The 23373-nt window shown below is 44.8% G+C and overlaps 1 annotated feature.

Moving 5' to 3' along the window:
* Positions 20936-22848: an enhancer, noted in NCBI's record as "VISTA enhancer mm48". NCBI's record gives its function as "enhancer in: limb[5/5]" and the evidence as "EXISTENCE:transgenic organism evidence [ECO:0001131][PMID:17130149]".

Raw genomic sequence — 23373 nt, forward strand, 5'->3', positions numbered from 1 at the left:
TAAATCCTGTGCCTTGCCTGTTAAAAGATGGGTTTCATGACTGTTTGATTTATATAGGTTGGTGACAACGATATCATGTGACTCCCAAACCTACATACTACAACTCAGTTTCCTTGCTTTTTGGAAGACGTGTTTAAATTCTGACCATGAGGTCTCCGTGTTGTCAGGCAGCCTGAGCTAAGATGTAGAGAGGAGCCATAGACCCAGACACGGCACTCACTGCATCTCAAAGCTGTTCAGCTCTCTTTTCCATTTCAGCTCTACCAGTCACCAGACTACAATCCCGATATAACCTGCCTAGATGGCCGTGTATCTGAGTCCTCCCCAAATTCCTGACCCAAAAGAATGGTGGAATGGTGATCACAGTAGCCAGTGAATTCCAGAGCAAAGTAACATCCCAGTGGAAACCAGAACACGCCCTATCCCCCTCCCTTCCTACAGCTCCACTTAAGGTCAGTCCCTCCTCACACAGGAAAACCAACCAGCATGTTTGGATGCATGAAAGTCAACACCCCTGGGAGCAGGTTTTGTGGCCAAGGTTAGCACTTTTAGTCTGGTTTGGTCAGATTCTGTGGCCACAGATAAATGGAACTCAGAGGATTCCAGGAACATGCCTCACTCAGAGACAAAACAATAACAAGAAAATGGCAGACTCTTATGCAGTTGGTTTGGACAATTTCTTTGTCCAACTCTATTGTTTGTCTTTTTATTCCAGTAGCTTGGGTCTTATTTAACCCCAAAAGAGTAAAAAAGCATTAACGTCCATGTTTCTTTTCCCAGCAGGCTGGTGCTGCCCCGGGTCTGCTGCAAGCATTTAGGTTTTAACTTCTGCTAATCCTTAGGCAACAATAAAAGAAACCAGGGAACTGCTGATCTACCCATCCGGGAGACACTGCCTTCCAATTCTTACAGCCTTTTACATGTTGCATTTTTCAATTTTATCTATTGCAGCGCAAAAATTCAGCCCCTTTATAAATTACCAGTTAATATTTAACATCTTATATCATTGTATCATTAGCAGATAACCACAATTGCTGCGTGGAACAATAGCAGAAGACGCATTAACTATCGATAGGCAAGGACACAAATAGATAGCAAAGGTAATATATATGAAAAATAGTTCTGTCAAGCAACGCCAGCCCCAACGAGTGTGAATTTACAGTTTCGTACAGTAGTCAGGAGGGCTCTCGTGGCTGCTCACTCTCCGATTGCTCTGTTTTCGCTGCAGACAAAATGCTCTAAATGAACACAAAGGCAGTAAGTGAACAATCTATCATCTCTTTTTTATTTTTATTCTGTGCTAGGAGAATTGGCAGAAGGAGAAACACGAATGGTGGTTCCTGCTGGTTCTGTGTCATCAGACCCCTTTAACACAATGAAGGCAGTGTGAATTATTTAAGCCATAGTAGGGAAAGTAGGACTTTGCAGTCTTACTGAAGCTTAATGTCAAATGCTTCCCCATGCCCCCACACAGTTGCCTCAGACTACAGGGTTTTGTTGTTCAAAATACAATCAGGACAAGAGCATTTGCCAGTGAAGCAGAATGGCCGAGTCAGGAATCAAGGAGTCAATAACAGGAATAAATATTGCAGGTACAGAGAACTCAGAGAAATCATTCTGGTCCTTCTGGGAATCTTGCATGGGTCCCTTTAGGTAATTTTAGCTGTTTCATGTCACCAAGGTTAACATCCTGCAGATATCTCAAACTTGCCATACATAAGGTAAAGTTCATTGTGGTATTCGGTCCAAAAGGCCTCATAGCTGAACAAACTCAGCCCTGTGCCTAGTCTTAATAAAACTGTCCCCTGTATTGGCTGGGCTCAAAATCCTGCTTCTTTCTCTGTCCACTTGCTGTATCCAGTCGTTACCAAGGGAGGCAGCCTGGGCAGGAGCTTCCGAACTTTCCCAGGTGTCCTCCCCACCCCCACCCCAATGGAGGGGTAGGTAGTATGTTCACGAGGCTGTAGGCGTTCACAATTTTGAAAAACCAAGATGTTGAAGCAGATGCCTCTTTCTAGTCTGCCCTCCCCTAACCTGCCCGTGTGCTCTTGTCTTGAGATGGGGTAAGGGAGTGTGATTCTGGGGTCACGTGGTACACATTCCTGGGGCACTTCTGTTTATGTTCAGTTGCTGATGGTTGTCCCAGGGTAAGGGTAACATCCAGCATTTTTCTTTGATTACTGTGCTGACTCACTGGGAAGTGGGGCACAGAGAATCAAGGCCAGTCGCACATGTCCTTATGCAGGCCTGAGGAGTAACGTTGGTGAGTGGGGCTGTGCTCTGTGGAAGAGTCTTTGTTCCTGAGCTTGTGAAGTTGCAAGCATGAGGGTCACTCATCACTGAAACTTGATCAACATACTGGTTCTGTCCTCTCAAAAGTATAGTCTAGGGCCAGAGACAGCAGGTAAAGGCGCTTGCTGCCAAATCTGATGACCTGAGTTCAAACACATACACACACACACACACACACACACACACACACACACACACACACGCACACATGCACACATGCACACACATATACTCACCCCATAAAGAAACAAACAAGTGTAATAAGAAAAGACGCTTTCTACAGTTAAGATACTTTGAGAAAACAACTTTTGATCAACCTCCAGAGGAGAGATGGAATTATTCTTGGAAAATGATATTCTAAAATATTTGGCACATGAAGAAATAAAGAATATACCAGTCAAAAGTAAAAATTAGGTTTGCCTGGGAGTTCATTTAAAACGTGAGTGTTTTAGTCGTTGCAGCTTTGTTTGCTCAAGTTTGTTCCTCACGATTTCCTTCCCTTTCTGAGATAAACATTTACTCTGCACTTTGCTGTAGTTTGAATTTGAGATGTTCCGTACAGCCTCACATTTTGAGTGCTCAGTCCCCAGCCCATGGCTCTATTTGAAGGCTGTGGGGCCTTTAGGAAGTGGGGTTTGGCTAGCTGAGTCACTCAAAGCTAGGTTGGCTTTGACTATAACCCCTGCTTCCTGGTTCTCCATAACGTGAACGGAAGCTGTTGCCACATAGACAGTGCTATCCCTTCATGCTGTCCCCACCAGGATGGTCCACCATCCCTGAAACGAGAAGCCAAAACCAACCAGCCTTCCTGTAAGTTCATTCTATCAGGTATTTTATTATAGTGGTGGGAGAAAAGACACTAAATTATATAAGCATCATACACATTAAGCTTGGGTGCGCCTTGGCATAGGTCCTCAGATTCTTCCTCCAAGGTTGCTATCTTTGTCAGGGTTTCTGTTGCTACAACGAAACACCATGACTAAAAGAAACTTGGGGAGGAAAGGGTTTCTTTGACTGACACTTCCACATTGCTGTTTACCACTGAGGGAAGCAGGGCACAAACTCGAGCAGGGCAGGAGCCTGGGGGCAGGAGCTGATGCTGAGACCATGGAGGGATGCCGCTCACTGACTTGCTTATCATGGGCTTGGTCGGCCTGCTTTCTTGTAGCAGCCAGGACTGCAGGCCCAGGATGGCCTCCCCCACAATAGAGCAGGCCCTGCTCTATCAATTACTAAGTAAGAAAACCCCTGCAGGCTTGCAAACACCTTGATCTTACAGAAGCATTTTCTCCGTTGACGTTCCCTTCTCTCAGAATGACTCTAGCTTGTTTCAAGTTGACATGAAACTAGCCAGCACAGTGGTCATTAAGTTTGCCTCAACTTTCCACTTGCTACCAACATCATTTTTCTTTGGACTTCCTTTATTTTTGTGTTGTCTAGCAGAGGAAGGACCTGAAATGGTTCTGATGGCTAAGTCTCCTCCCTGAGTGTATCCATGATACACTCTGTCTTAATAATGCCAATAAATATGGTCTCACTGGCACTTGCTAGCTGCCAGGTACATTGTGTATACTGTTTTTAATTCACCCAGTCTCTCTAAGAAGTGGGTCTTGGTACCGCTCTACAGATTAGGAAACCAAGACACAGAGTGTTGGAGGAGCTTGCCTAAGCACACAAGGTTACCAGGTGACAGAGACAAGGCCCATGATCATGTTGTGATTGTAGCATGCAACCATTTTCTCTCTCTCTCTCTCTCTCTCTCTCTCTCTCTCTCTCTCTCTCTCTCTTCTCTCTCTCTCTCTCTCTCTCTCTCTCTCTCTCACACACACACACACACACTGCTTCCAGAAGGAAATCTTCAACAACCCTTCAGCTCTTCAAAGGTGCTGGCTCTTCTCCTAGGTGTGTTGTTCCTTTTGTCTGTGAACACATCATGATTCGGCCGAATGGAACCCCCTGGTGGCTCCCCCATGTGGTGTGTTGTTTCCTTGGTGCAGAATTTTCTCCTCTGTAGTAATCTTTTCTGCCTTCTGGAAGCCTTGAATGCGTACTTCCTTCAATGCGCCCTGAAACCATGGCTCAGCTTCACCGTACAAAGCACTCAGTCTTCCTATAAGAGATGATTCAGCTCACTGTCTTTGCTAGGAGCCAGATGGACACTCCTCTTTACCTGGTTTTATGTCAACTTGAAACAAGCTAGATGACTGGCCCATTGTACACTTTGTGTACTGTACCATCATGGAATTTTGAATATTTCTGCATCCCGTTCCATTGGTCTTTAATAGTTTGGCTCATGGAATGAAGGCACTTGCTGGAGCAAAACTGGTGCATTGTGTCCATTTCCATGGCTGTGATAAAATACAGAATCAACTTAAAGAAGAGCTCATTTGCTTATGGCATGCACCACAGGAATGGAGTCTATAATAGAGGGGGTAACATGGCATGGTTTGGTGGCAGGAGTGGGACACTGGCCAATCACATCTTTATCCACATAAAGAAAGGAGAGAGGAGGAGCCAGAGAATGGAGAAAATTGGGCAGAATTGGGTTAAGGCTATAAATTCTCAAAGGCCACCCCTGCTGATTTGCTTCCTCTAGTAAAGTTGCACGTTCTAAAAAGGTTCTATCACCTCCCCAAACAGCACCACCGACTGGAGCTCAAATACATGCGCCCATGGGGAACATTTCTTATTCAAATCACCAAACAAACCCCATAGAACTCTCATAAAGGAAGATGGAGAGAAATGTCAAGGTCACCACAAAGTTGACCTCTGACCTTGGCATGTCTCTGAGGCATGTTCACTTCCCCCCACTACACACACACACACTTTTTAAAAAATATGGAATGATAAAATAGCAAGATCTTATGGATAGTTTGTTACAAACTAAAATTAACTAGAAGCATAAAAGCACCCATGTCTTAGAACCTATAAAAGTAGGACCTTGCATCCAGGGTCAGTGTCTGATTGGCTGGAGATTGACTGATGCAAATACTACTGTGCCAGATGTGTAATTGGACAGCCACCACCAATTAAATGAGGCAGGAGATTGAGAGGGTCCGGGAGATAATTGATTCTCCAAATTAGTAACGCAATTGGTCAAAGTTACAATACCTGTTGAAGTTACTTTAAATTACGCTCTTATAGTCATTAGAGGCTTCACCCCATCTCTATGAAATATTTCCCTTTACTGATGAAGTACTAAGGGACTAGTAATTTAGGCAAATAAATGATCATTGCTGGATCAAAGTCATTAAATTAATATAAAATGTAACGGTAGTAAATTCTCTGGTAAAAGAAAATGGTTTAATATCTCTTCAGGGAGGTAGCCAAAATACACTCTGCAAATATTTGGGCACATTTTCTGAAGGTCCAGTGGCCCATTCCATTTTACAGATTGGTTTGATAGCTTCAGAGAGCCATCTTTTTTCTCTTACTGTAGCAATAAGTAACCGTGTCTATCCCATGCCTTTGTCATACCTAATTGACACTTTATAGTTCCCGAAGGGCAATTGGACAAAGACTTTTAAAAAGCTGAATTGAAAATGACTAATAAGGGTTTTTAAAAAAAGAAACTGAGAGGCTGCACAGCCCAGGATGCCTGGCGCTGTTCTCGCCTGTTATACCGAAGGTGATTAGCAATAATTCTCATGGTCACACAATGCTAGGAGAGTAGCCATGCTTTCTCAAGACCTAAGTGTTAAGAGCCACATTGTCATCCCAAGTGTGACACAGGCAGCGTGGTCTAAGTCTCTTAGATACTGCCGACTGACTCTTCATAGACAATGCTGCTATTCCTTAGGAAAGAAAATGGTGTGCAAAAGAAGGTGAGCCTGAAGCAGTAGTTGTGGCTTTGTGCACTGGGAAAATTCCACTTGTCATGAGACAATGAGAGGGTGACAGAGTTTCTGGGACCCTAATGTGGCTCCCGATGGCTTTTGTAGGACAGAAGATGATGGTGTGCCTGTGCACCTGGGACACCATCATCTGAAAAGCACTCACTTGTTTTCACAGAGAAACTGGAAGTCCCTCCCACCTGCCAGAGCAAGTTCTGCACTATGATGTTTCCCCCCTGTGGATAATTATGCTGCATTAAATAAAAGCCTCAGTCAGGTAGCGTCTAGAACCCTGGGACTTGTGTACATTGCTTCCAAGCATAACCGTGTACCCCTGGCACGGCCAACGAGAGAAAGAAACCTGGTGGTAAGGATGTGTTTTGACCAAGTGGCCTCGGGTGAGAACACTTAGCCAAGAGACTGCACATGTCTGGGATTGGGTCTTAGGAGCTGGAGACTCTCCGCCTTCCTCGTTGGCTGCCAGGGAGATGTAACGTCGTATTTTAAAGGATGACCAGCTGCTTTAAAAAATGTTTTCAAAATAAATGTTCTGAATGTCAACTTAGTTTCTGGGTTAAATTGCCTCTAAACGACTCCATTCCAAAGCAGCGTTTCAAAGCTTTTGGAAACCCTGTCTGGGGCCTGTCTAGACCTCAGAATTGGCCTGCTTTTTTTTTTTTTTTTTTTTTTTTTTTTTAAGGGTCCAGCAAAAGCAAGGCTGGCTGGGCTTGTCGAGTGCTCAGGGAGACACGTGTGTGGGTCGTGATGTAGCGTCCACAGGTACTGCTTGGTTTTGTTTTCTTTATACCATGTGGGAGAATAATTTCAAAGTGATATCATGGTATATTTCTGGAATGACATCATCCCTCGGCTTTGGAGCGTCTCAGGGGAAGACAGACAAAGTGGTGGCTCCAAACCAATGGTGCAGGGGCATTCATCCAGTGGCACGGGAAGTCTGGTTCCAATCACACCCTTAACTGACCCGCTGCTGGTCCTTGGAGATGTCTCTCAGCTCCATCCCTAATTTGGAATAAAAGCAATTCCTCTACCGTCTCTTGGGTTCTCTAAGCCTATGACTTTATATATATATACATATAAAAAAGTGCTGACAAGTTTTCTAAATTTTATTGTATGCTGTATGTTCTTACTGGAAAACAAACCAACAATTCAGCACTAATTACACACAGGGCAAAGCTGCAACTTAGAGAGGACAGCTGGGCAGTCCAGAGTTAGTAAATCAGGGTTTATGGAGACTCCGGAGCTCATGCAATTGGGGCACAGAGCCAGCTGGAGTTAGCATCTGTCATTGCCGAATATACACTTCTCAAACATAGGCTTGCTTTGGTTACTCTTTTTTTTTTTTAATAAAGTTTCAGAGAGAACTAGAAACATTGATCAAATCAATTAGCGCACAGCTTAGCAGTTTTGCTTTGCATGCATGCACCAGGGTGGAATATTCATTAGTGAGTGTAGGTAAGCCCTGTCAGGGCTGGATTGTGTAAGAGTCTGGCATTCGTGACTTCTGCATTGCTTTAATTATTGCCCCATGAGCACCTGCTGGACAAGCCAGCGATGTTTGTCCAGTGAGCCAACATTTCTCCCTGAAGGCATGGAGTGTGTCACTTGTGTCTACAGCCTGGTCCTTTCAAGTTGGACCAAATATGTGGATTGGAAATTGGGGTGTGTGTGTGTGGGAGGGAGGAGAAACACTGGGCATCATCCTGGACTCTGTCGTTCTAGTCGATGGTGTCCCTTCACTAGCAAAAGCTGTTTGCACACCAGCTGTGTGCCAGGAGACTCGAGGCACACCGTAGTCGCACTTCTTTCCAGTTCAGTATGTGTGGTCTCGCTGGGTGAAAGTCAAACCTCAAACAAAAAGACATGTCTCTCCTTTAAAATCATGATTGTCAGCCAGGCATGGTGGCACATGATTTTAAGAACTCAGGAGGCAGAGGCAGGACGATCTCTGTGAGTTTGAAGCCAGCCTGGTCTACATAGAGTTCCAAGATATCCAGGGCTACACAGAGATATCCTGTCTTAAAAAACAAAGCAAAACAAAACAAATGTTAACATACATCAACAGTACAAATTAGTAAGACTCAGGGGTTTGTCCACACAGTATACACACATTGTGTCTTGATATGCCCGTCCATTTTTTCTAATCCACCTGTAGCCTCCATTCCAATCCTCAATGATTCTTTTACTACTTTTCCGTCTTTTGTGTTTTGTTGGTTTGGTTTTCCCCACATCTCCAGGGTCTTTACTTAAGAAAAAAAGACAAAGTTCACTTCAGTAACTGAGAAGTCCCCTCTTTCCTCTGAAGATCAAACAGACTCATTGTTCCATTAAACTCTCTCTGTGCACTGATTTGATGATAGGAAGTTTCCTCTGCGCTGCTATACCTGAAGCTCTGTCTCAGCGAATATGCCTGAGTCTAAAACAAAGGTCGGAGGAGTGTATGTCAGAAGGGAGATTCACATAGTCATACAAGTCATCTTATGTATGGACCCGCTCATACATTCTGTTTTATTGTAATTTTCTATTTGGCAATTTATATTTGTTGAGATGGAATCCAGGGTGCCACAGGCTACGCCTGTGCTCATCCCCAAGCTACAGCCCCAGTCCACAAGCAACTACTCTAAAGGGTCTGGTTCTGAGGTATTTACTACATTAAAATTATGTACAATCTCTCTCTCTCTCTCTCTCTCTCTCTCTCTCTCTCTCTCTCTCCCTCTCTCGCTTGCATGCGTGTGTGTGTGCGCGCGCACACACACACACACAGCACATCCTCAGTCCCTTCCTCCTTTCCTCCCCCATCTCCCTGTTCCCTTCTCTCCCTGTTCCCTTCTCTCCCTCTAGTTTCAAAGTTTTGACCTCAGTCCAGAAGAACATCCTCCATCCATTGAGTAGTTTCTATCCAACTTCTCTTCTATGCCTTGGCAACAACCAGTTGCCCCTCCATCTCTGTGGACACGCTTACCCTGGACTGGAGGTGTTTTATGTTTCAAGGTGGGGGGTACTTTTACACCAAAGTACTCAGCTCCCAATCCGGGTGCAGGAAACGATCCTGTCTCTATGCTGCTTTGATCATTCAATATTTACCTGACCAGGCCTCTTGCTTCCTTTTCCCAAAGTTACAGCCACCTGCAGACCAGGATAGATGAGACTCGGGAGGAAGCATGAAGCCCATTTAGAGTTCCAGGAAAGGTGTAAGTATGGCCAAATCAAATGATTTGACTTGGAATTCGGCCATATTTAAAGGCCAATTAAAGGGGATTGTGAACAAGGAGAGGAGTGTGCTCTTGGCTGCCACTGAGCTATCAGTATAGTGAATTCTAGCTTGAGAGTTTCCCAGCCTCTGTAGAAGGATGCCCTCGTGTGCCAAGTAGCATGCCGAACTGTTAAGTGCTGAAGAAAGCCCAGATGTTGGGAAAAGGATGTGGAGTGAAGGGTCACTTAAAGCTGTGGGAATAGAGATGGGAGAGCCTTTGATCTTAAATTTCAGAGGGCAGCGCTGGTTCAGCGGTGTAGGCAGTCATGTCTAGGCTGTGTAAACTCACAAGCCGGACAATTCAGTTAGGTTCTGTTTTTAAAAATGTATCTATTTATTTTATGTATGTGAGTATACTGTCACTGTCTTCAGACACACCAGAAAAGAATATTGGATCCCATTACAGATGGTTGTGAGCCACCCTGTGGTTGCTAGGAATTGAACTCTGGTCCTCAGGAAGAGCAGTCAGGGCTCTTAACCGCTGAGCCATCTCTCCAGTCCCCAGCTAAGTTCTTTTTGTTGTTGCTGTTGTTTTGTTTCTTTGTTTTTGTTTTTGTTTTGTTTTTTGTTTTTGAGACAGGGATTCTCTGTATAGCCCTGGCTGTCCTGCAACTCACTTTGTAGACCAGGCTGGCCTCGAAATCAGAAATCTGCCTGCCTCTGCCTCCTGAGTGCTGGAATTAAAGGCGTGCGCCACCACACCCGGCTCCAGTTAAATTCTTAATAGCTGAACTGAGAAAAAAAAAAGAGTATTTCCCTGTCTTTTACTGGCACCATTTTCCAATGGTGTAAGTGTTCCCAACTACTCCCTGTTCCAGATCATATACATGACCTTCACACACTCCCTTGTTTCCTTACCCGGCCTAAGGTGAGGCACATCCCTCCTCATCAGTTAACTGACACATTGTATCTCCTGTGGGAGTGCATGGATTTGTATCAACTCCTGCGATTTCTCTCCCTTGGAAGACTTTATCATTACTCATAGAAAGTAACATAACAGATAACAATTAAAAGTTTCTAACCCACAGCTTAAAACCAATAGCTCTCCTTCCTCCCATGTGCCCAGATGACACAATACATAAAAATTCTGCTCCCTGTCATCCAGCTTTTCAAATATGGCAACAGTGAACATTCACTGACCTTTGCTTGTTGCGGGAGGCAGAAGCACTGGTTTAAGAGAAATGGGAAAGGGAAAGGCGAAAAGGCACAGACACAAGGGAATGGCTCGATTTTCTACTTTTGAATTGGAAGGATGGTGTTTTCCATCTCAAAAGACAGGAGGAGATGCTGGTCAGGTTGGGATGTGAGTGTAACCTGAGGAAGAGGAGGGGCTGAAGGAGGGTCACCTAAGGGGTTTCCTAGCTAAGCCCTTGGGAGGTGGAGGCCAGGGCATCAGGAACTCAAGGTCCTTGGCTACACAATGAGGTCAAGACCCGCCTGGGACCCATCAGACCCTATCTGAGATAGGTAAAACTATAACGTATGTGCAGACCAAAACGGTGACACAAAAGTTTAAAAGTCAGGCTGACGAGGCTCCGCGGGTCAAAGTGCTTGCTGCAAACCTGACAACCTCAGCTTGATCACAAGAACCCACATGTAAAAGAGAGCAAATTCCTACAAGTTGGTTTCTAACATCTACATGCATACCACTGAATGTGTGCAAACACACATACACGTATACATGCAAATAAATAAATGTAAACATTTAAAAATTCTCCATAAAGCTTAAAATATTCATTTTGTGACTTTTTCCCTAAAGGCTTAAAAACTATCATCAAATACTATAAATCTTGCCCCTTAGTTCTACTTTGCACTTGTTTTCATATTTATAAATCCACGGGACTCACTAATCTCAGAGCTGGAATGCTTTTTGGTTTTTACTTTTACTTATTTTAAAGATTTCTTTATTTTTAATTATGTGTAGTTGCCTATGGAGTTACAGGTGATTTGAGCTGCCGTGTGAATGCTGGGAATCTATAGAAACCATTCTATACAAACCCAGTATAATCTGGGTATGCTCAAAAAAAGCATTACAAAAAGGAGGCCTGAGATAAAATAAGTGGCTGGTAGCCCATCTGTTTCCAGCCTCTTCCTGTATAGTGATATCAGCCATCTCAGGGCCTTTGGCCCGTCTGCTTCTGCTAATTACAATTGGTTCTTACCTCATAGATGCCTCAACGAGATGATAATTCCTCTCTGGATACCATTAACCCAATGATCCCAATATAATTCCCAAGGGGAAGAATGTAAGAACCAAAGTTAACCTGTAAGCCACACCTGCCCAAGGACCAGGTAACTTCCTGGAATGCTGGGACTTGTAGTTCTTGGAGGATAACATAGCCACATGGGAAAATACAGTGGCCTAATGGTTTTGTCCTTAGAAGCTCCTATAACACGTGTCTCCTAACCACTGACTGGGAATTCCAGGGAGTGCTCCTGAGCAAAGTCTATCCTGGTCAGTATTTAATTAAAACTTGCTTCAAATTTGCCTCAAAAATGGAACTGGGTTTTCTTTTGCAAATCTCAGGGTTGGTATCATCTCTCCAGCCCTTTATTTATCCAATCATTTACCCAGTCATTTATTTATTTATTTGAAGTACGTGGATGTTTGCCTTCATGTATACCGTATACCACGTTCATGCCTGGTGACCAGAAGGGTCAGAAGAGGGTGTCAGTTCCCCTAGTACTGCCATTTCAGATGGTTGTGAACTACCATGTGAGTGCTGGCCCTTGAACCTGGGTCCAGTGCAAGAGTAGCCAGTGCTCTTAAGTGTTGGGCTATTTTTCCAACCTCTGGGATGTCTTTTTTTTTTTAAATAACTCTTAGTGGAGACAGTTGCCTAGGTTTTATTTGTTAGTCTTCTGTCATACGTTTATTGGTTTATTCTCTGTATTTTATGAAATTCAGACCTGGATAAACAAGGCCTGACAATTTAGCTCCATACACACGTTCAAATGTGCAGAACAGCTAGGCAGGTTTCATTTATGTTCTTCAGTATTTCTTTGGCTTACGGAGAATATAAACATGGAAATTGCCCATCACTGCAGCCGAGCACCATAGCTACTCTTAAGATTTTTCCTGATCACTCACTTTCCTCTAAGACAAGCCCCTGTGTGGAGGGAGTTCCGCATCGGAGAAGGGCTGAGCACTTCCAACCTCAGCTGATAAGTCAGGAAATGGCACATTGGATGAGAGCAAGTTCTGCTCCCCACCCCCAAGTCTATTTCAAAGCACTTTCCATTTTAAATATAGCAATAAAATACCAGTCTCAAAATGTCTGATAAGGATAAAAGCCATAGATCCAAATCCAATCTAAGTCTGACACTGCCAGGAACAGGGATTCACGTTGGTAAGTCAGAACTCATTTATGGGGCCATAAATGGGTGGGCCAGCTATAATTTGGGTATTAAACTTGTAAAATATATCGATGGTATGGAAGAGCTAAATAAATAATTTACTACAAGAAAATTGGAAATCTTTACGTGGTACTTAATTGACCAGTGGCGTCCTCGATTCTCGATGGTCCTCGCTTTGCGTTGGTGTCTCTCATGGGCTTCTCCCTTTCCTCGATTGAGTTTAATTCCTGTTTGCAAGTGAATGATCACCAGTTAGTGAGTTTCTGAAAACACACGGTTTCCATTTAAAATTCTGCCAATCCATTACACGATTTTGGCAATTTCATTTACATTTTAGGAGGATAAACGAAACCCACACTTCTTGGTTCCTGGATTAGACAATTTTCTACAGGGTCCTAAAAAGCCTTTTAAGTACTGCATCTCTGATCCCTGTTCTGAATGTAGAATGGAGTGGGGCCGGGCTTCAGCAAGACGCTGGTCTTCTGGAACTTTTTGTCTGGTATTTTGGGAATCTGCTGAGCAAGAAGGAACATGAGCTTGGATGTCTTGTGATTGCCACATCTATGCAAGGCTGGGAAGCAAAGGGGGAGGGGTCACAGGCCACTCATATCCAGGCCAAGCAGTTCATATGCACATAGAAAGACAAGGAGATTGCTTGGGTGGGTGATTAATTTACTTACCCAAATAGTAACAGCATCTCAGATATGTATAACAACTACTCTCTGATACGTGTAACAGTTACATTTTAGTAGACTTGTGTTTCTTTTATCTTTCACAACGTAAATAGGACAAGTATTACAATTACCAGTCTTAACTAGATGAGAAAAATGGAGGTTTGGGGAAGCTGGGATTTGTACAAAGTTATTGCACACAAAGTGTTGTAATTAGGCTGCAGCTGGGAGCACAGGTCTTCGGAATCCCAGGTTGACTCTAGTGTAAAGGGTCATTTTGTGTTCTCTCTGCAGGAGACAGCAAAGGCCACCTACATCAAGCTGAAACTATAGAGGATGCCTTGGTTTGCAGAGTGGGAGCTGGGACGGGTGGGTGTCGAGCTCGGTCCTAGCTGGCTTTGACTGCCTCTCTCTGTGTTATGTTGCTCTAAGGGCAGACTTGGGCTTCACACTGGCTTTCCTCATAGCAAATGGAGATCAGAAGCAACACGGTGGTGCATGACAATACTCCCAGCAATGGAAAGGCAAATTCAGGGGCTCAAGAGGTCAAGGTTAGTCTCAGCTACATGAGTTTGAGAGAAATCCTGAGACCCTGTTTCAAAAACAAACACCCCCCAACCCCCAATGAAAAGCAACCGAGATAGACTATTTCCTAGTTCACCCCTGGTATATCAGAGAACCTCATTTCCTCATTGCCATCCTTTAAAACGATTATAGACACTTCCAGCCACCTTCTTCATTCTCCAGAATTTGAACACACAATATCTAAATAAATGACTCTCAAGAACTGAGGGGTTGCCTTAACTAAGCTGGTCTAATCCAAGCCGGTCTTGTGCCATTAAGAGGACAACCTGCACCTGAACAAGACTAAGATTCCCAGGAGAGAGATGCCAGTCGAACAGGCAAAGTGTGGACAAGGAGCAGAAAACCCTCTGTAGTTACTTACATGGTTTTGCTAGCAACAAATTTCAGAAAATCTGTGGGTCAATGGAACGAAGACATACAGACAAAATGACAAAAAGACCTTTTCAGTTTGATTAGAGAGACTAACAGCTAAGTTTCGGTTGTTTCCAGAGCAACTGTACAGTTCCTCATATTTCCCAGCAACCTCCCTGCCAGCCTGTAGGGCTCCTGCTTGGCTTCCTGTAGATCAGTGGTTAGAGTCATCCTTTGGAAACCCTGACAGCACTTGCAGAGATGCCCTTTCTCCGGCGATGGTGAAGAGCAGAGCCCGGTGAGGAGTCTTGATGCCCGCTGGTCTGCTTTCTCGATACCCACTCCGTATTATCTTGAGGCTCACTCTGCTCTCAAGAGAATAGCACCACTTTCTCTCCATGGGTGTGGCTGCAATTCCTCCAACACCAAGCCACACATTTATCAGATTCACAAATCTTCAACAACTTCAGGGACACAAAATTGTCATGTCTTTAATATTCTCTTTGTGTCAAGATTAGATGTGTTTCTATGTTTACTGAGTATTTTATGACGCTGAGCTGGAAGTTCATGGCTTTTTTTTTTTTTTTTCAATTTTCTGTTGTGGAATTTGACTTTTATGCTGCGTTTTCAATTAGATTCCCTTACATTCTCAAGCCTCCTAATTAATATATGTCATTCGTGTTAGGTAGTTTTCTATAATAATATATACTTGTTAGTACATGTATTATTTATTTATTTATTTATTCACTCAGTTTGTGTGTGTGTGTGCGCGCGCGAGTGTGCGTGTGCGCCTGCCATTCACTCCTGTGTCGTGCTGTATCTGGCGGTCAGAGGATAACTCGGGGAGTCAGTGGCTTCTTTTCTTTCACCATGAGGGTCCTGTGAACCAACACTAGGTGGTCAGACTTGTCAACAGGTGCATTTTCTTGCTGAGCCATCTCACCAGCCCCTACAATAACATATTCTTACGACTAAGCCCATAGAGGACACGCAGTATGAAATGGTCCTGAGAAGACGGAGAGGTATTTAGCAAACACAAGCGCAGAGGGCTACATTGCCATCCACGATAGTCACGTTAGGTCATCTTCTCTCCCTTGCAAACTGCATCAATATTTGCAGAAACCTAATCTTCTATATTTTTGTATACTTCTGAGAAGCCATGGGTATTATCAGCAAAAACAATTTTTTAAAAAATTATTTTTCTATATGCTAGAGCAACAGTTGATTTCTATTTAATTCTATTCCTTATAATTTCTACACTTTTTGCCCTGGCCATGTTACCTCTTATTTTTTCTCTCTGGTTTTGGTTTTGGTTTTTCATGACAGTGTTTCTGGGCGGCACTGGTTGTTCTAGAATTCACTCTGTAAATTAGGCTGCCTTCGAACCTGGAGACCTGCCTGCCTCTGCCTCCTAGGTGCTGGGAATAAAGGTGTGTGCCACCACCATAGGGCTTTATTATCTCTTTTATAGCAAACAATGACAATAAATCCAAAGACCCAGTGACAGTTAGAATAAGTCCATAATATTTGTGTTTAATCTGACATAACAGAACTGGAGTTACACTTTGAATTAATTATTTGACAAGTTACAAATGAGCTGTGTAGGCCCTTTGCCCTCTTAGTCTCTGTGTAAGCAGGATTATTGTTGACTGCCTGTAATGCACTGGTGGGCAGAGGTTCCCACAATGTGATATTGGGTCTGCTGGACTTGAAGATTAATCCACATGGTCTCATGGCTGTATGCAGCTCTGGATATTAAAAGTTTTGCGCCTTAATTTTGTGTGCTTAAGATAGGAACAGCAGCTGGGTGTGGTTACATACAAGCCCAGTACTTGGGAGGCAGAAGTAGGTTGATCTCTGTGAGTCTGAGGCCAGCCTGGTCTACTTAGTGAGTTCTAGGCCTGCTATGACTGTGTAGTGAGACTCCCTTTAAAAGGAAGATTTCTTACAAAGGTACAAAATATCTTCCTACTAGAAACAATGGAACAGTTAGCAGCGTCAGAGGCACATAGTGACTCTGCAGCAAATGAACATTATTACGGCTAGTCAAGTAGGTACCGAGCCTACTTCATAGGTACCGAGCCTACTTCAGTGCTAAATTGGATTTGGGAACTTTCCTGAATGTTGAGACTCAGAGGTCTTATTTAATGCCCCTGCCTCCGTGGAAGAAGGAGGCTCATTATCTCACAAGGAAGGAAGACCAGAAGTACAAGCAAGAGCTAACCGAGTGGTTCTATGGCCACCAGAGTCCTGCTCAGCATCCTCTCTGTCCCACCGTTTCTAACATATTAAGGTTTTCCTCATGGTCACAGCATGGCTGCAGCAGCTCCAAGCATTTTCTACCCACAAAGGCCAGAAAAAGAAATGCCTCCTTTTTCCGTGGCTCTATCGGAGAGGGAGAAAACTTTCCAGAAGTCTCCTGGTCTGCGGTACTCTAAAACTTTCCCTCACATGGCTCATTGACTAGAACCGTATCAAGTGCCTGCCCTAAATCCTGTGACTGGCAGGAGAGTGGAAGCACATTCTTGGCTTGGAGCTCGGGGAGCTTTGGCTGCCTTTGAAGCTCAGGCCTCACCACATTCCAAAGCAGATGTGAGTTCAAGGAAGCCGGGAACTTTTGCTGCCTTGGCTGACAGTGGAATCTGCCATCCTCGTTAAGGCACCGCCTTTAGAGTTTTCCTTAGCATAGCATAAGGGGTAAATTTCAATATTTGCATGGTGTCCTGGGTAAACTGCAGAGGGTTGAGCAACTTCAATAGGGAGCACGGTGTAAATAACCATTGCGTTTTCTTTAGCTTTTTGAGACAAGGTCTCACTCTGTAACCCTAGCTGGCCTGGAACTCCTGTGTCTGCCTCCAGGTGCTGGGACTAAAGGTGCGTTCCTCCATGCCTGGCTACTTTTCCTTCATGTTCTGAAATTCTGATAAGAAAATGACTTTCATAGTATTTTAAATGACAATAATATTGTTTAAACTGGGTATGGTTGTGCACGCCTGAAACCTCCAGAGCTCGGGAAGCTGAGGCAGCAGGATCAGAAGTTCAAAGTCACTGTCAGTTACATAGGGAGCCTGAAGCCAGCCTGGAACACGTGAGAGCTTGTCTTTAAAAACATAAGTAAAAGCTATCAGATGTGGTGGTATGCTTACCACTCAAGTTAGCACTGTGACCTGGGAGAACCGAGCCAATAAATGAGGCAGACTAAAGTCTCATGCCATAGTCAGTTTTACTCAGAGCCTCAGACAATTCATACACTGATGGTTAAGAAGAGTCGCATGAGTAAAGTGTCCAGTCACAAAGGCAAGCCGCACTCCACAAAAATAGGTGTTCCCACAGAGGCAGATAAGGCAGCGGTAGCCAGTTGTAATCAACAAGCTGACACGAACTCAGTCCTCACCACTGTACCCGGGAGGGGCAGGGAAGTGTAACCCAAGGACAATTCCACGTTATTGAAACTGAGGTCACAAGATCTGCTCTTGGTTTCTTGGAGTTTTCTCACAAGCATCCAGAATCCTCCTCATTCTTGGACCAAGTTCCAACAGTGGCTCACACTTTTAACTGCAGTACTCTGGAGGCAGAGACTGGTGGATTTCCATGAGTTCAAGGCCAGCCTGATCTACACAGTGACTCTGACTCAAACAAACCAACAAACCCCAACAACAATAACAAAAACAAACAAACAAAAGCAAAAACAAAAACCTGCTAAGCACTGAACTGTATAGAGATCCCAAATAATACCTACAAACGTTTTAAGATTACAAATCTGACCTTGCTTCTCTCCACTTGCTTTCTCTATTTCAGGTTTTATATTTGAAAACCTGAAACGGTTATATCAACTCCAGATTAAGACTTTTTTTTCTTTTTTAGCTAGGTGGTGGTGGTGTGCCTCCCTTTAATCCCAGAACTCAGGTGACAGAGGCTGGTAGATCTCTGAGTTCTAGGCTAGCCTGATCTACAGAGTTTCAGGACAGGTCAGACTACATACACCAAGAAACCCTGTCTTGAAGAAAACAAACCAATTAAAAAACCAAAAAAACCAAAAACCTCAAAGCCAAAAAAAACCCCAAGGACTCTGGAAACCTGACAACATGCTCACACACATATGGAGTGTTAGAGTGGGCATCAGGACCTAGCCCAGAAGATGCTACAACAGAGCCTTTCGGGGTAAGTGGGTAGAGGGTTAATGGGTAGAAAGAGAAGCCAGGTGAGGTTTGGTCGGTTGCTATGTATTGTAAAGCTAAGTGCAGTCCCCAAGACCTGGCTGCTCCAGAAGAGTCTACACAGACCCAAGTGACTGCTAGGTTGTGGATAGCCCTGGGGCTAATTATATTTGCTGTTCTGTTCTCCTGTGAGTGGTTGCAAACGAGGAATGAGTCAGCACTTAGGTGATTTCCTGTAAACCTGCTTCCCACCTTAATTTGTAAAATAAAGGAGAGCTGATGACTGGGCAGATAAAAGGGAAGGTGGAGCAGAAGGTGGGAAGAGAGAAGGAGAAAAGAGAAGAGGGAAAGAACACAGAGGAGGAGGAGGAAGAAAAGCAGAGCAGCAGCACCTGGCCTGAAGAAACCACAAGTTCAAGATGGTAGCGTAGTGGTAGATCTGCCTAACCTAGATATATAGCATGTATTCATATTAATTATGTTGTGTTTTCATTGCCGGGGCATATTTGGGATGGAGAGTTTTACCGCAACAACACTATGTGACCTTGCCCCCAAGTTATGTCTGTTAGTAAATAAAGATGCCAACCGCCAAGAGTTGGGCGGAATAGACATAGGAGGGGTTTGGGGTTTCAGGGTTTGGGGATAGAGGAGAAACACGAAGGAGAGACAGAAGGAGGTGGGTAGAGGAGAAGGCACCATGGGATAAGAATCTTAAAATAATGGCAATGTGGGGTTTGCTCACTAAGTTAAGAGCAACCCAGACAAAACATGGCAGATTATAGCATGGGATTATTGGCTGGGAATAGACATAGTGGCATGGAGTGCAGAGGGCAGACATCTGCCCAGCTCTTGTGCTAAGGATTACTATTCAAAGAAAGGTTGTGTGTGTCTATTATCCGGGAACTCAATGGTCAAAGGCAGAGTAGAACCCCTGGGTTGAGATTAAATAAAGACAACAGATGCCCATTCCTGGTGCTCTCTCTGGAGCCTGCAGTGTCAGCTTTCTCTCCACCTCCAGAGTCTGCCTGGAGAGTGAACGGTACCAACAGCTGGGCAGCCCACAATCTCTGCTCAAGTGCTCTGGCTTAGGGAGTTTGTATGACGTAGCCATAGGGGGCAAATGAGAAGGCCTGTGAAGAAAGTGAAGATCGGTCTCGATGAGAATTGATTTATTGAGCAGAGCTGTGTTCCAGCATGCTTATATATATTTTTAAGTTCACTCATTGCCCTGGCTACATGAGGTGAGAACTGCTATTGTCCCATCTCACAGATAAGGAAAACTGAGGAACTGCGTGTTAAATAAATTAGCTCAGCATGTGCAAACTGAGGCAGGGGGTATTAAATAATTAGCCTAAGATAATAAGGTAGTCAATGGATGTCATGATTTGAAACCAGGTGGTTTGGTTCCAGACAGGAGGTCCCAATAACTTCTCTTCTCTGTCTCTTGTGTCCTGCAACTCTTTCACCTCTCTCCAAGTAGGTCCAGCCAAAGCCCAGATGCCTTTGTGGTCTCTTGATCTTAACCAATCTCCTCCACTTATTCTTGATCTCTCTGTTGCTCTTCGGTAGTAAACAACACCCAGGAATCTCTTTGTTCTTTTACTCCTGGGTTTTTATTTCCACAAATCCACTGAGGCAAAATGGCCACTGCCAATTTTGGGCTAACTCTCCCTTAGGATGCATTACCAGGTCTTCTGCAAGACCAGTGGGAATCTCCCTTTCTACCCACTCCAGGCAAAACAGTTTCACCAGGCAGGTCCTTCTAGTTTTAAAAACTCTGAGACTTTATCCTTGGATCTGCCATCAGTTTTCCCTGTGTAATCAGTACATGAGATTTCCTATTGCTTTGTGTCTTTTAATAAATAAGGTCAAATTAAAAATCCCCACAGCCAATGGGATCCCTCTCAAAAGCTTGGGCTTCAAGGGCCCTGGGAGCCGTGTGGTGACCTAACTAAGAAAAAAAAAAAAAGCCCTTGCTGCTCTCCTGAAGTCTAGAGTGAATATGAGCATAAAATTGGGAGACAGACAGGAAGTTCCTGGCAGAAAGGGCATTTGGTTTCTCTTCCTCAGAATTCTTCCTTTTTGCTCAGAATGGCTGCCTACTGAGATGTCTACTCTGACATAGCTTCCTTTTTGGGAAGTTAAACATTGGAGTCTTTGTCAGTGGCATGACGACCTGAGAGAAACCAGGTAAGGGAATAGAACTTAGTTTGGCTCATGGTTTGGGAGAGCCTTCACTTCAGGGTGGTTAGGTCCATCACTGTCGGCATGAAGGGAGGGAGACTACCATGGTGTCATGGCAGACAGGAAGAAGAGAAGGTAGCAGGAAAGTGCCAGGGGGAAATATACCCTTCAAAGGCATGTCCCACGGACCCACTTCCTCCAACTAAGCTCCTCCTTCCACAGTTCTACGCTTCCAATATCCATCCAGTGTCCATCATCCATGGTCATGACTCAGAGCTCGAATGAGCTAACCCTCCAGGGATGGCCCCTACAGACACACGTGCAAATGTCCTCTACTAGTCTGCTAAGGTTTCAATCCAACGGAGCGATAGAATTAACGGTCGGGGAATACCTTCCTTTTCCTCCCCAGACTGATGGGGTGTTCGCCAGAGCTCCTCCAGAACTCTTCTATACTCGCCTGTTGGCTTGTTCATCCACGGCCCGGATTGTAGATCCTTGTGAGCAATGACCTCACCTCATCCTCCCGCCACTGGTTTCTAGTCCTCCCTTGCAAAGGATCTGGTTCATAGACATTTGATAAATATTTAGTAAGTGAATGGATGGGGCCCTGAGTGTAGATGTTTTCCCCCTCCGTGTTTGGGTACCTTTTCATCTCTATAAAAGAGATGGCTCGGCTTTCCTTGTTATAGAACATAATTGAAACATTCTCCCTGCTTTCTCTCTTTTAATTAGGGGAGTCCTGAAAAACCAGGAAGTCTTTTTAAAGAGAGCCAAAGCACCCCTCCCCGTCTTAGCAGCTCTGAGGTGTCTGTGGGGGCAGAGCACCCCGCCTCTGCTTTGCAGATCGTTCCAAAGCCTGCTGGCTAGGAAAGAGCAGAGGAGGGAAAGACGTTACCAGGTTCCTGCCAGGCCCTTTTTTCCAGCAATTTCCCAGAGATCAAGCCGGTGGCGGCTTCCTGCCCCCTGCTAAGATGGGCCTCGGGGTTGATGTTTTTTACTGTTCTCCAGTAAGCAACCAGATTAGCAGCTGCCTGGTCAGTAGCTGGAGGCCTCCTTTAAATTGAGAGGATTGGGGCAGCACATTCCACAAGCGGTTGGAAATGTCTCTGCCCTCCGTTCTTATTATGAAGTTACTGTGGCTCTGGGCTAGACAAGGAATACCGCAATGGTTTGGGTGGCTTTTGTTTCATGCAGCCCATAAAAAACGCAGCCTGGCCTCTTGGGTTATGCAGATGGGCAGATCTGTTGTTCTGACAACCCAACTCTATGCTCTCATTAAGTTACCTGCCAGAGGAAATCGTGCATGTTGTGTTTGGTTTTATAGCCCGCCACGCCCTCAGCACATGCTTCCCACCCACACGCTTGGAGATCCCGGTGCTCCGCGCAGCGTGCAGCTCCTTGACTTGCTTCAGGGCTTCCCTCCGTAAGAGCTGCAACCGAATTGGGCAGCAGCCCTTTCTGTCTTCGAGATGGTTTTTATGGAAAAGAGGACATCTAAATCTCCCACAAAAGCCTAGTACCAGAGGCGGAGGAGTTGGTGATGTCATGGCGTCTTTTTCATTCTGATTAAGCCTGGGGACTCAGGGTAGCTGTTATCCTGTTGCCACCTTTCTCTTAGTCGAGTGCACAGCAGTGGGCAAGAACCCTTGGGCTGATGTAGGTTATAAAAACACAAACCGTGAAGTGGAAGGTTGAGAACTGTGTGGAAACTTTTAACACCAAGCACTGAGGTGGCTCTGGGTCTGGAAGATGAGGAGAAAGAGCTTAGACTGGGACTTAGTGTACATCCTTCAAAGAAGAAGCTGGGTGTGGTGGTGACGCCTTTAATCCCTGAACAAGCAAGGCAGAGACAGATAGGTCTCTGGTGAGGTCAGCCTGGTCTACAGAGTAAGTTCCAGGATAGCCGGGGCTACACAGAGAAACCCTGCCTCAAACAACCAATGAAGGAGGAGGAAGGGGAGGAGGAGGAGGAAAAGGAGGAAGAAGAGGAAGAAGAGAAGGAGGAGGAACTATCTCTCCCTGTGCTGCTGAGGACTGGCAAGGCACAAACCAGTTAGTGGTGGGCTGGAGGTAGTCAGTAACCTTGCCCCCAGCACATGGGCAATAAGGTGCCCAGCTTTTGTGCAGCAGGTCCCTTCTGCATTCATATCAGCACCATGTGGCCAACTGTGTTTTTAACAGTGGACAAAGTCGGGGAAGGGGGGAGGCAGATAAGGAAAAGGATCTTTCCACATGCCCCTGTTTATTATGCTCCTGTAACCATTGTATTACCCTATCAGGACCACGCTGCTGGAGCCTGGGGCCTGGGGCCTGGGGCCTGGGGCCTGGGGCCTGGGGCCTGGAGCCTGAGCCTGAGCCTGAGCTCGCTCACCTCCAAGGAGGCAGGATAGTTGCTAGCTAGCATCAAGCCTTCACGCGAGAGGACCTGGAATCTTGTTTGTTGCCCTCCTATATAACCCCTGTAGCCACACAATGTGGTGGTTCTTTTTTAAAAAATGATTTTCTTTTACTTATGTGTACGTGCCTCTATCTGGGCATGTGCACGTTACTGCAGGTATCTGAGAAGGTCAGAAGTGTCAGGTCTCCGTGGAAGTGGAATTACAGGCCATTGCAAGTCACCCTATGTGAGTGCTGGGAGCCAATCTCGGGTCCTCTGCAAGAGTAATAGTAGC

Source organism: Mus musculus, chromosome 6, assembly GCF_000001635.26.
Source record: "Mus musculus strain C57BL/6J chromosome 6, GRCm38.p6 C57BL/6J".
In the NCBI taxonomy this organism is placed as follows: Eukaryota; Metazoa; Chordata; class Mammalia; order Rodentia; family Muridae; genus Mus; species Mus musculus.